This window comes from Chiloscyllium plagiosum, chromosome 14 (assembly GCF_004010195.1).
Source record: "Chiloscyllium plagiosum isolate BGI_BamShark_2017 chromosome 14, ASM401019v2, whole genome shotgun sequence".
In the NCBI taxonomy this organism is placed as follows: Eukaryota; Metazoa; Chordata; class Chondrichthyes; order Orectolobiformes; family Hemiscylliidae; genus Chiloscyllium; species Chiloscyllium plagiosum.
In genome coordinates, this window is record NC_057723.1 from 31,408,404 (window position 1) to 31,421,542 (window position 13,139).

The 13,139-nt window shown below is 40.7% G+C and overlaps 1 protein-coding gene across 4 annotated transcripts in view; it reads right to left on the reverse strand.

Moving 5' to 3' along the window:
* Nucleotides 1–5,432, reverse strand: part of LOC122556598 (core histone macro-H2A.1) — a 42,373-nt gene extending 36,941 nt beyond the window's left edge. For 2 of the 4 annotated variants that reach the window (XM_043703482.1, XM_043703479.1), the window contains exon 1: nt 5,325–5,432. The gene's annotated coding sequence lies outside the window, so the exon portion shown is untranslated. Of the gene's footprint in view, nt 1–4,691; nt 4,710–5,171; nt 5,190–5,324 lie in introns of those variants that run through there. The other 2 variants (XM_043703480.1, XM_043703481.1) reach the window with 2 other exon arrangements.
* Nucleotides 5,433–13,139: the final 7,707 nt, after the last annotated feature.

The window sequence follows — 13,139 nt, forward strand, 5'->3', positions numbered from 1 at the left end:
GTGGTACATGTATGGAATGAGCTGCCAGAGGAAGTGGTGGAGGCTGGTACAATTGCACCATTTAAAAGGCATCTGGATAGGTATGTGAATAGGAAGGGTTTGGAGGGATATGGGCCAGGTGCTGGCAGGTGGGACAAGATTGGGTTGGGATGTCTGGTCAGCATGGACGGGTTGGACCGAAGGGTCTGTTTCCATGTTGTACATCTCTATGATTCTATGACTGTATGTCGGTGCTATAGTGAAGGCTGAAGGCATGTAAAGTTCATGGAGGATTGTAAGTTCGGAAAATTGTATAGGGAAGAGGAATGCCATTGAGGGATTTGAAGACCATCACAAGAATTTAAATTTAATGTGCAGCTGGGCCGCAAGCCAATATTTGTCAGTGAGCACAGGAATGTTGAGCTAACAAGAACTTATGAGTTAGGATGCATGCAGCAGAGTTTTGTATGAGCTGAAGGGAATGGAGTGTGGAGGAAAAGGTGCCAGCCAGGAGGAGATTGCAACAGTTCAACTCTAGAAATGCAAAAGCATTAACAAGGGTTCCAGCACCAGCTCAGCTGCAGCAGGTGCAGAGATAATGACATTAAGTAGTTAAAGGCAGTTTTAGCAATGAACAGGATATAGACAACTGAAGATGGTCGGCATGGATGGGTTGGACTGAAGGGTATATGGATATACAACTGCCATACAGAAGCAGTTAATGACTTCATTAAAATTGCGTCTGTAGAATCCATTGATATTCGAACAGCTTGTTCCTTCTGACAGTAATGCCCACCAAATCGGCTAAATGGAAAGAAAGACTAGAGAAGTCAAACAAGAACCAAGAGCGGTCAGTATAATTTCAGACAAATCTTGAGGTGCAAATGGCATGTAACCTAGGCTACAATGCAAAGCCATAATCATAATCCCAACAATCTGATCAGTACTTCTCACACATGCAACATTATTCATATTTTGACCAGCTTTGTAACTCGTAGGACACCACCATGTGCAAAATTGTTGTTGACTTCATGCACGCAACAGTAATAACTGCACAAAGTAATTCAACGTGCGAAGTGCTTTGTCATGCTGTGCAACTGAGAAAGTGAAATTCCATAACTGTTGTTCTAAGGTGCTGTATAAGTGGATGTTCTTTTTGAATTTGAATGGGTTTCAGTTTTTTTGGAACTCAACAATTTTGTTCAAGTTATGCTTTATGAAAGAGGATTTTTTAAAAATTGCAGTTGATCGGATTCATAATTGTCTCCCTCGAACACTGCAAAATCATTAGCAGTATGCTATAGACATACAATATAGCCTGAAGGAGGCCCAGTTTACCTTCCAACCATGTCCTAACTTCCGTTTTCATAACATCCCACTTGTTTACAACACTGCACTGTTTTCCAAAATCACAGCAGGAATAACATCAATATCTAATGACGTAAGTATTTCTTAAAAAAAAGTTGGAAAATATCTTGTGCTTATTTATCATAATAATTAGCCAAAATCCACTTCTCACGAGCACAGAAGGAATCTCAGCCCTGGTCCTGCAGCACAAGAATAAAACTACAACAGATTGTGCATTTTTAAAATAATTCCAGTTTAGCTTGAAGGGAAACCATGACATAACTCTACTTTAAAATAATAATCTGTTTAAACATTATAGTTGCAACAAGCCATATACTCAAATGAACAGCATAAACATTAATCTCCTCACAATAAATGAAACCCGGAGGTCAATGAGCCAGTTGGTCAATTTTTTCTCCTCATGAAGCAGATGCATTGAAATCAGATCACTGGGGTCTGCCAAATTTATTGACCTTTGCTAGGTTAACAGTTTAAACATCAAATGACCTCACTGGTTCAAAGGCATCGTGATATTGTCATTGAACTAATAATCCAGATCTTGGAATCCAGGTTCAAAACCCACTATTTTGAGTTTAAAGAACAATCTGGAATTAAAAGTCTACTTGATGACCACAAAACTATTGTTAATTGAAATAAAAGAAAATTTGATTTACTAGTGCCCTTCAAGGGAAGAAACTTGCCATCCTCACCTGGTACGCCCTACATGCAAATCCAAACCCACAGCAACGTGTTTGACTCTTAACTATCCTCTGAAATATTCCAGCATGCCATTCAGTTGTACCAAACCAATAAAATGTCTCAAAGAAGGAATAAAAACACTGACCTAGACAGTGGAAATGACAATAGCAAACTGAGCCCTGTCAACCCTGCAAAGTCCTTCTTGGCAACATCTAGTGGCTTACTGCCAAAACTAAGAAAGCTATCTCAGACTAGTCAATTAACAGCCAGTCACTGTCATACTCATGGAATCATTCCTTGAGGACAATGTCCCAGACATCATCACCATCATCCCTGGGTATATCTTATTCCACTGAAAGCATAGTTTGACCAGAGGTGTAGCATAGTGGTATAGAGCTCGAAGGGAGTTGCCCAAGAGTTCTCAACATTTACTGTGAAGTTCATAAAGTCTCATGGCATAAGGTATCCTTAATGTACCATCATCACCACTACTAAACCCCCATTCCACTTCACCCTCCACACTCAACTGATGAATCAGTACTCCTCTACTTTAAGCACAACTTGGAGGAATTGCTGAGGGTGGCAAGGGCACAGGAGACTTCAATGTACATCATCAAAAGTGACTTGGCATCAGCACTACTGACCGAGTTGGCCAAGTCCTAATGAACATAACTACTGGATCAGGTCTGCAGCAAGAGGTGAAGGAATTACCAAAGGGAAAATAATTCTTGACCCCATCCTCAATAATCTATCTGATGTAGACATCTGTCCACAACAGTATTAAGAGTGACCAACACACAGTGCTTGTGGAAATTAAGTTCCATCTTCACAATGAGATGGCCTTTCACTGTGTTGTATGGCACAATCACTGTGCTAAATGAGATTACTGCAAACAGATCTAGCAACTTAAAACCAGGTATCCGTGAAACACAGTGGGCCATCAGCAGGAAAACTGCACTCAACACAGTCTGCAACTTCATGATACTACATATTCTTCACTCTACAATTGCCACCAAAACAGGGCAAACGATACTAATTCAATTCAAAGTGCAGGAGAAATGCCTGGTACAGCACTAGATACACTTAAAAAGACAGTTTCAACTTGGTGAAGCTGCAACATAGGACTAATTGTGGCAAATGGCACAGCAATGAGTGGGTGGTGGCAGACAATTAAGCAACTCATTGGGATATTTGTGGAGCCTCCTCCTCCAATCTCCCATGATGGAGATGCCCCATCAATGCAAAAGGCTGAAGCATTTGTAATACACGAAGTCATCTCATCTAAAGAAAAACAAGGAAGACCATATTTCTTTGGGAAAAAAAGTCTAGAACACACTTATACCTGTGTTATAAATGTCACCAAACACCAGTGCTGTTGACAAAGGGATGGTAGCAGAAAACTCTGCCTTTTTTTGTCTATTTTTGCACAAATGTTACAGTTGCTGCTATATACAGTGTGGCAAAAATTCAAAATTCAGTTATGTACTCCCACAGCTTCCTGTTTGTTAATCATGACTGTTAAAACTGTACGGAAAACAATTAAAACAACATGAGAATGTTCTTCTGGCTCTTATGGTATTCTGCTTTCTTGTAGAAAGTTTTGGATAAACTTCCTTGTCTGAAGTTTCAAACCAGCAGTTTCAACAATGTTAGAAGCACAAAAAGCTGGAGTTATAGGAGTTGAAATCACCCTTACTAAATATAGTGATTTTTGTTTTTAATAAGTGTTTAGATAAGTTAATTTCTCTGCATTTTAACTACACAGTCCAAACTAGCCGTTTTACACACATCTGAGATAGTCTAAAAACTTAGACCTTCAATGAAGAAAATGTGACTTTTTAAAAAAAACACATGTCAACCATATTCCCCACCCCCAGAGGATGCGGTTTATCTTCTCCTGTGCCTGTCAAAACGAAACATGAAACTTCTAAAAATAGTCCAGGAAATTAATCAACGGTAACAAGCGGGGGAGGGGGATTATTGTGAAGTATCCTATGGACAAATCACAAAGGAGGAATAATTAAATAAATCAGTGTACTACTCCAAAGTACATTTTTACTGTCAATTCATGGGATGATTTATTATTTGCAGGTGCAATATTCCTGAGTCTGCCCACGATTGACAATCGTTGATGTTGATGGTTTTGCTTGGGAGACAACGCCCAGGCAGGCACTTTGACTGGCTAATGATTCAAAAATCTCACCTCCCCACCCATCAAATTCGAAACAAAAAACAATCCTAAAGATTTGGCATGTGAACAGGCAAGGTTTAGGTGTATCCGTTAAAACCATTCCCTGGGTGTTACAAATTGGAACGGCACCACAACTTGAGAAGGACCTCAGAGGCCACATTTAGATCATTTTCCTCTTTTTAATTCAATGCCTTTCTTGAGAGAAGGGAACAAGTTTGATGCCTGTTGCTAAGTAACGGCCGCACAACAGCTTCTGGAATGTGATTTCACAGCCACTCCGGGTACAATTCTGTGATTAAAAACCGATATAGAATGTAGCAATTAAAGCAATTCGGAAAACAAAACGATGACATTCAATAACAGCCCTAAAATGTCAATTCATATCAAGTTCAATCTGGCCAGTAACAGCGGGCAATATGCGGATTAAACGTCGGTGATGGTATCGAAATGACAAGATACATGGTAATGCATCTATCTTTCCAACAACACAAAATACACCATTCCTGTCTATTACAGGAAATGCGGCAATCGGCCTGTGCCTGCAGATAAAATGAAATATTTACAGCCGGATCCCACTCCACTGTTTAGAATGGGTTTATTATGGTGCAATGGGTTGTTCCGAGGGTCTCCACTCTTTTGCGTTTTACTGCCGAGTATCAGAAGCTGCACAATGTACGCACCGCGGGCTGCAACATTAAAACATCAATGGCTTGGCAATTTCCGGGTTCGCACGGGAGGTTGTTAAAAAAAGCATCCGTGTTTTAAACAGTCGGTAAACTAAGCTGCATTTTCTTGCATAAGGGAGATACGGCGGACTGGCTCTGCTGCCATCTATAATCGGCAGGGATACACGGTTGCATTTGTTGAAAACATATAAACAACCACTGATAATAGGGTTCGATCCGCAACCTTAAAGATTACAGTCCAGGTTGCAACACACAACGTAAGGCCTTACATTCTAGATGTCTCTACAAATCGCAGTTTCTTTCCCTTGTTTCAACTCATTTGCAATCTGAAACTCGAAGTGCGCAGTGACGCAACATCAAGATAACATGCTAGCCCTCTGATTACAATGAAACGAAGTGTAGAAACAATGTCAATCACTTACAATGACACAGTAACAATATGTCTCCTTTGCAGAAACAGCAGCTCAGCTCCGAGTGGGCAGTGGTAGACTGGCCCACAATACTGCGCGCTTCCAGCCGAGCTGTCACTCAGCGCCTCTGGGTCATCCTCCCCAGTGCATGTGGTGAACGGAGAGTGCATTCATCCACACCCACATAACACAGACAACCGAACCTAAAAAAAACATACGTTATCAGTATTGCAGTCGATCAGATCGAATACCGTCGCGCATGTTTTTTTTAAATGATTGGCTATCATGCGTTTGACGGTTTAAACTCGCAGCAGAAAGAGTCCAATATTTTATATCGAAAAGTGATGCATATAATTCCGGTTATCGCCTGTGCCTCTCTGTATAAAACGATACGGATTTCTGTATTTAGAGCTTTTCACCCCCAAAACTGGGTAACATATAAATGGTTCTAATCCCACTCCTTTATGTTAAAAACAACTTAGTGCAACTTATATTGTACCATAAAATGAATACAAAATTACAGGCTATTATTTAAATGTGTACATGTCCTAACGGTTAGCTTAAAATGATGAATGAATTCCAATTGTATTACTTACAATAAATCAGTACAAACAAGTTCTCTGCAGTTTCTACCTTCTCTATCTCTCTCCCCTTTGCTACCTTCTCTTAATTTGCTTCTTTTTGTTTTCTATTGGGCTATGGGTCCCTCAACACATAGTCCTGGAACTTGGAATGTGCCAGATTGCAACCCTTGGTCAAGTTTAACTCTTTACATTGGAAGACCAAAATGTTTCAGGCATACCAAAGGGCATTTTTCACCCAGTTGATGGTCCTTCAGGTGCAGACAATATTGTCTCAATGTGCGTCCCAGGGGACAGACTGGAGAGCACAGAGTCACAGAGCTGCTCGGGACGATAACAAAAACAACTGTACCTCTCTCCATATCTTATTTGCAAAGGGATATTCCAGAGGGAGATGTGTGACTGTCTCTTCATAATCACAGCCACACCAAGGGCATCGTGTGATGGCAGAGAAAGAATGGGCATACATGAAGCATCTCACAAGTAGTGTCCTTTTCATCCCCAGCCAAGCTATGTTTGTTGGAAAATTCTGGCAATGAGATAGTCTGCCAAATGACTTTGACAATCTGCTCAGGGGGATCAACCTTCTCCTTTTCCCTCAGGGAATGTTATGGGCTGACCACAACCTGATGGATTTGTGGTCAAACCTGTTTTCCTTTACAAGCTTCTCCATGAGGGACAGGTGATATGGAATGGTCCAACTACTTGGAGTGCACCATGAACACGGACTATTTTACAGTTCATGATAGTCTGCTACACTTAGCTCTCATCTCTCGGAAGTGGGTGTCAATGAGTGTTCATGAATAAGGGTCACCAGAAACAAAATGTTAACTCTGCTTTCTTGTCACTGATGTTGCAAGGCCTGCTGTGTTTCTCCAGCTATTTCTGGTTTTGTTTCAGTGAGCTTCTGTCTGGCTTGTCACGTTCAAAGCAGCTGACCTCTGTCATGGACAAGGCCAGCTCCCTCATCCCTCTGTACTTGTTCTCCTGTTCAGATGACTGCTGCTGTTGATCGTGTGCTTTCACCCATCAAACCCACCCATCTTGGGTGTTGTCCCCATAATTTTCCAACAGCACTGCACGTAAAGAACAGAGACGGATGGCAGGGAACACAGAGCATGGAGGACTTTGTGAGTATATCAGGCCCCAACTGGGCACCAGATATATGCCACCTCCCTCCAGTGCCTCCATGTACTAGTAGCTTGTACTACCTTGGAAGGTCATTTCTACTCATCCCTTGCTCCCGTTGTGGAAGTCTAACCACATTGAACTTCACCTACAAATGTCCTTCCTGCCCCCAAACCTCAGCATTACAACCTAATAATGCCCTATCCCTCTACACTCCCACTGTAGAGACCACTGTGTTGGTCACTGCCAATATCGCTGCCCACTCCCTGAACCTTGCTGGGACAGATTCCTTGACTGTGAATGTTCCAAGAGAACAACTGAAGGTGGCCAGAATACTGCACTGTCTGTGTGGACTGTGCCTATGACTGACAGTGGCATCCCCTTGACTGAACTGGGTCTCGCCTCACCAGTTTCCAACCTGGCCATTTTGTTGAAAAAATGTGAAGTATGTTTTCCATGTGGGTAGCTGGTATATGCTGTAGGTTTTAGACTGACTTCTCAGTGCATTGTACAGCGATATGTCTCCCGGCCTGGACAGATATCTACTGAGAAGCAGCTTGTGTGTATGTCTATGCTAGAGAGCATCTCAATATGGATGTACTGGTAGTTTTAAGCTCTGGCTGAAGTGTCATTGCACTAACAGCATGAAATGACATGAGAACATGAGGCAATGCAGGGATGCTGCAAGCACTAAGTGAACATGCACCAAGAGAGCAAGGGAGCAGCCTTGAAATACAACTTGGTTCAATCCGTGAGCCTGTTTATCTGTATAAAGCCTCCATACAGTAGCCTTTCAATGCTAGTTCCTGGTGTACCATGCAATAAGAATCTGTACTTCCAGAGCAGCTTGCAAGTGAATGAGTGAGGTGACCTGATGATTGTAAGGGGTTGGCAAATTGGAAACCAAAGTGCCTGCATTTTTTGTTTATTTTAGTGACCCACTCTGACTTCCATGCTGAGTTTTCTTGATTTCTAAGTCATTTGTGTTTTAGTAAGATTTAAAGCTGAAAATTACGAGGCTGAGTTGGACTATTAACAAGATGTTTAACATGTAAAACTCCTCCCTTAATTGTCAATTTGCAAAGAAACACACCTCACCACATGTCAAAAACATAGATGGATCAAAATGTTCCCACCGTTAAGATGGACTTGTCACACTTCTTGTCTGATTCTGCCATGAGTTTCACCATGGCCCACATCTCTTAGACCTTGAGAAGATTCTGCCCAGAGTCCTTTTTCCATCTTGGGAGATAATAAAATATCAGAATTACATCATTGCGAAGGTATTTCAATGATCTTTAATGCTTGGAATTTTATTTCAGTCAATACAGTACAAAATTATTTTGAAACATTTAGACGTTTTGCCTTTAATAAACAAAAATTAAAGAAACTATCCAAAAGGAAAAGAAGATTGAAGGGAAAAAAATCTTTAATAAAACAACAAAGCTTTTGAATGATAAAGTTTTATTAGGAATACTTCAACATTATCTAAGAATAAATGAAAATAATAATGCATTATAGAAAATCTTGTTGAAGAAGACACTATTTAATACAATTTATGAACTTTTACAATTTACAACACTGGGCATCAAGTTAATTGCATCTCCAAACACTAAGAGATTTCTACTGCAGCTTTCAAGTAAATCATTTCCGTAAGAGAAGCAGTAAAATAAAATGAGAATGGAGAAAGATATCATACTTCCAAGCAGATTTAAAATCACAATTACTTCAGAGAGCCAATTAAACCAAACTACATGGAAATGGCAAATTAAGTGATTTGGAATTGCTTCAAGATTACAGACAATGAAAGAAGAACAGTGAACAGATTTCTTGATTCTGTGGGTTTAATAACAGATTACACTATAAATGTCAGTAGGAACAAAAACAGACAGATGACATTGACACTGTTGGTTTCTATATATTCAGTACCAATTATTTTATGGAGACAATGAGAGTTAATCGGAAAGTACAGCTTCCAAGAAAATTTGTTAATATACTTTGTATATTGTCAGAATTTTGTGGTTATAGTGAATTATGAGCAGAACTAACTGACATTTGATTTTCTCATCCATTTCTTTTTAGATATGTTGCAATCAAGGGAGAGCTGACAACAGAAAGATCTTTTTAGATTTTGGTACAAGCTGAAATTTATAAACAGCACAAGAGAACAATGGGAAGTGGAATCAAACCTAGTTTTAAAATATCATCAGACTTTATCAACTATCTCAGGGTATAAAAGCGCCACACAATGTACCAACATATATAATGTGTAAATTCTATGATTATTGTTCCAGATGTGAAGTAAAAAAAACACACTAATAAGAACAATGTCCAGCTTTGTCATGCCAATGCAATCTTTATGAAGGGCAAGGTAAAGTCCCGATAGTCTCATCAGACTACTGGTATGCTCTCTCATTAGAGAGAGAGAGAGAGGGGGGGGGGCGACTGGTGGTGATGAACCTGAGGGTCAGCACACCTGAGACAAGGGGAGAGGTTGAGAAGGGGATCCTTCCTGGTAACCTCAACAGGTGCTAAAGAAAGTGGGGCAATTCCAGAGAATGTGCACAAATCAAAAACAACTGTTGAACCACAGAATAAATAAAGTTTGCAAAAGAAGTTTGTAAGTGATCTTACAACAAGCATCTTTGGAAGAATACCGAGAATACCATGTGATACCTTCATTGGAACAAATATCCCAAAATGATGACATGTCACCTTTGGAAGATGTGTGTCAATCTTTTCTGGAAGTTGTGCCTGACTTATTTGAACAAGATATGAAAGGAATCAGAAAGGTTAATGGTCATCCAATTAATTTCAAGTTGATATTGGAGTGAGTGTCACAATGTTAGCTGAAAAAGTTATTCAGTTGAAGAGAATGAAACTATAATTTTTTGACAGAGAATTATATCACATCAACAGAAAACTGATCAAAATCAAAAGAATACTTAGAACAGCTATAAAATACATAGACAAATATGATGCTATCAGATTCTACCATTTCTCACTTCTGAGCAGAAAATCATATTTTGCTTGAAACCTTCTAAAGCATCTTAAAAATGCTTAGCTTGGAAGTCAAACATAAGTTATCAATCTCACCTTAATTCCAAGGATCAGCCGCAGACCTTCATGATATCACATACACCATTGCATCTCAGAGGCCACTAAAGCTCTTCTCTTATATCCTGTATATTATACTCAATTTCAGACAAATGAGGTCTCACAGTCTGCCACTGTGATCTGTTGCCGCATTCATTTTGATGGAGCAAATAAGTTAATTAAACATTTTCCAGCAATGGATGCAATTCTTCCTCATTGAGCATTTCCCGCTGCCAGTCTCAGCCACCTCTAACTAGGCTTGCCTGGTTTGATAAACTGCCACCCTCCAGAAGAAAGACCACCCTTCCTTCTCTCACTGCTTCATTCAAAGGCTTCAGGTCAATCCCTACGATATCAGGAGCCCTGTCGCAGATTTCAGTTCTGACACAGTTCCAGCATTGGACAAAGATCTAACCCTAATTCTGGTTCCACCCCCGACCTGGATCCAACCTTGCTCTGGGACCCAATGCTGACTTGCATGCAGCCCTCTGTTTTTCTCATTCCATAACTGCTGCTGCAATTAAATAGAGTACATCAGCTAACATGGTCCATATTAATTGAGGTTGAACATACTGTTTCCCACCATCATTCCAAGTTAGCAGCCCTTAACTGGCTACCCAACATGCTATTCAGCCAATTAACAATCTAACCCTGTGAAAACTGAGGTCTCTAGACGCTTCCTCCGAGTGTGAATCAATAGCACCCAAAATGTTTCTGAGGACGTTTCCCAACCATGCATGGAAAAGCAGACTCTTGTTTCAGATATGAAATCATCTTTAAATGCCATGTAATAAAAATAAAACATGCTGGAAATACTCTGTAGACCTTGCAACATCCTTGGAGAAAGAAAATGAATAGTTTTCAATCAACAAGCGATTTTTAAAATGGAAATCCTGATGATTAGTTCTAATGTCGCAACTTGAAAAATTAACTCTGCTTCTCTCTCCAGAAATGCTTGCTGAATATTCCCAACATTTTCTGTTTTTATTGCAGATTTCAGCATCTGCAGTATTTTGCTTTTGGTTGAAATGGACTTGGGGACTTTCTGCAACTGTACAAATATATGCCTCCCGTGACTTTGGTAAATATAAATTGGATAATGAGAGAGCAAATTTCAACTTCTCTGACTGGATAATAATCTGGATGAGCAGATCATCAAGCAATTATAGAATTTGGCCAACTTTCATCCCTTTTTATTGCCTGAGCAGTGAAGACTAAGTTTGGCCAGACGCAGTTTTAACAAGAACTAAAGTGGGCGGCACGGTGGCACAGTGGTTAGCACTGCTGCCTCACAGCGCCAGAGACCCGGGTTCAATTCCCGCTTCAGGCGACTGACTGTGTGGAGTTTGCACGTTCTCCCCGTGTCTGCGTGGGTTTCCTCCGGGTGCTCCGGTTTCCTCCCACAGTCCAAAGATGTGCAGGTCAGGTGAATTGGCCATACTAAATTGCCTATAGTGTTAGGTAAGGGGTAAATGTAAATGTAGGGGTTGGGGTATGTGTAGATTGCACTTCGGCAGGTCGGTGTGGACCTGTTGGGCCAAAGGGCCTGTTTCCACACTGTAATGTAATCTAATCTAAAGTGTTACACTATATACCAGAATGCATCATTCCACTAATAATGTGAAACTCTCTTACATTACCCATCTTTCCCTCTTGTTTTATGATCTTATTCATCACTATTTTGCTCAGATTTCCTCAGACTAAGCCCAAAACTGGATTTCAAGGATCAGATTGACGGTTGTTTCTTGTTGCTCTGGAATTAAAACATGACAATCCAAAGCTTCACAGAGGAAAAAACATTTATAAAGTCTGGTCGGCAGCCTTCTGTTTACATAGCGTTCCTACAATGTGGAAGCAGGCTATTCAGCACAGAATCCATACCAATCCTCTGAAGACGATCCTAGTCAGACCGACCCTATCCCTGCAACTCTGCATTTCCCATGGCTAATCACCCTAGCCACCACATCCCTGGACACTATGGGCAATTTAGTATGGCCAATCCCACCTAATCTGAACATCTTTGGACTGCAGGAGGAAACCCACACAGACACGGGGAGAACGTGCAAACTCCACATAGACAATCGCCTGAGGGTGGAATTGAACCCAGGTTCCTGGTACTGCGAGGCTGCAGTGCTAACCACTGAGTGACCATGCCGTTTTACAAGATGATGGTTTGTGCTCTGGTGATCAACGCAGTGTTAAGCTTTGCATGATTTGGCTCAGAGGCTCCATTCTGGCATGAAGCTTGCTGCAACCTTTTCTCCTGTCCATTCTATGCTATTCTACTATAAAGGAGAGTACTATGGAAACGGATTCAAGAGACTCCCAGATTGTTCTTCTCAGACAGGCTGCTGTTGTTTCACACCCAGTTGCTCATTTTGAACATACCATCTGCAGCTATTGTGACATTATTGTTGATTTCGGCATTAAGTGACAGATCAATGCTGACTGATTGTGTAGTTTATATTTATCAAATTACCAATAACACCCAACATCACACAGTCAATGCTGATAGGTGACAGTATGACCATTTTTGGACTGTGACATTTGTCTTCCTGATACTGATAACAAACTAAGCTCTTCACAAGCATGAGAAAGGTAGTTAATTTGTTCCCGTAGGTCATCCTTAGTGTGGAATACCAGAGCAACATCATCAGTGTCGAGCAGCTCTCCGACGAGAAGTCGGTGCACCTTTGTCTTGAATCAAATACGATGACATTCTCATAGGTGATCTGAAGTCGAATGACAGCTAAGGGAGAACAATACACCAAAAAGTGAGAGGGACTGAACACAGCCTTACTTGACCCCACTGAAGATCTCAAAGTGTTTTGATGTTTCACTGCCATAACTGATCTTAGAGAATGATAAAAGGCTGACACAACATCGAGGGCCAAAGGGCCTGTACTGTGCTGTACTATTCTATGTTCTATGTTCTGTTCTTCCCCATCATTTTGTCAGAGAAAGACAAGATCACATTGAAAAGCTTTGCTGGGCAATCAATTTTCTCATCCTCTGCTCACAT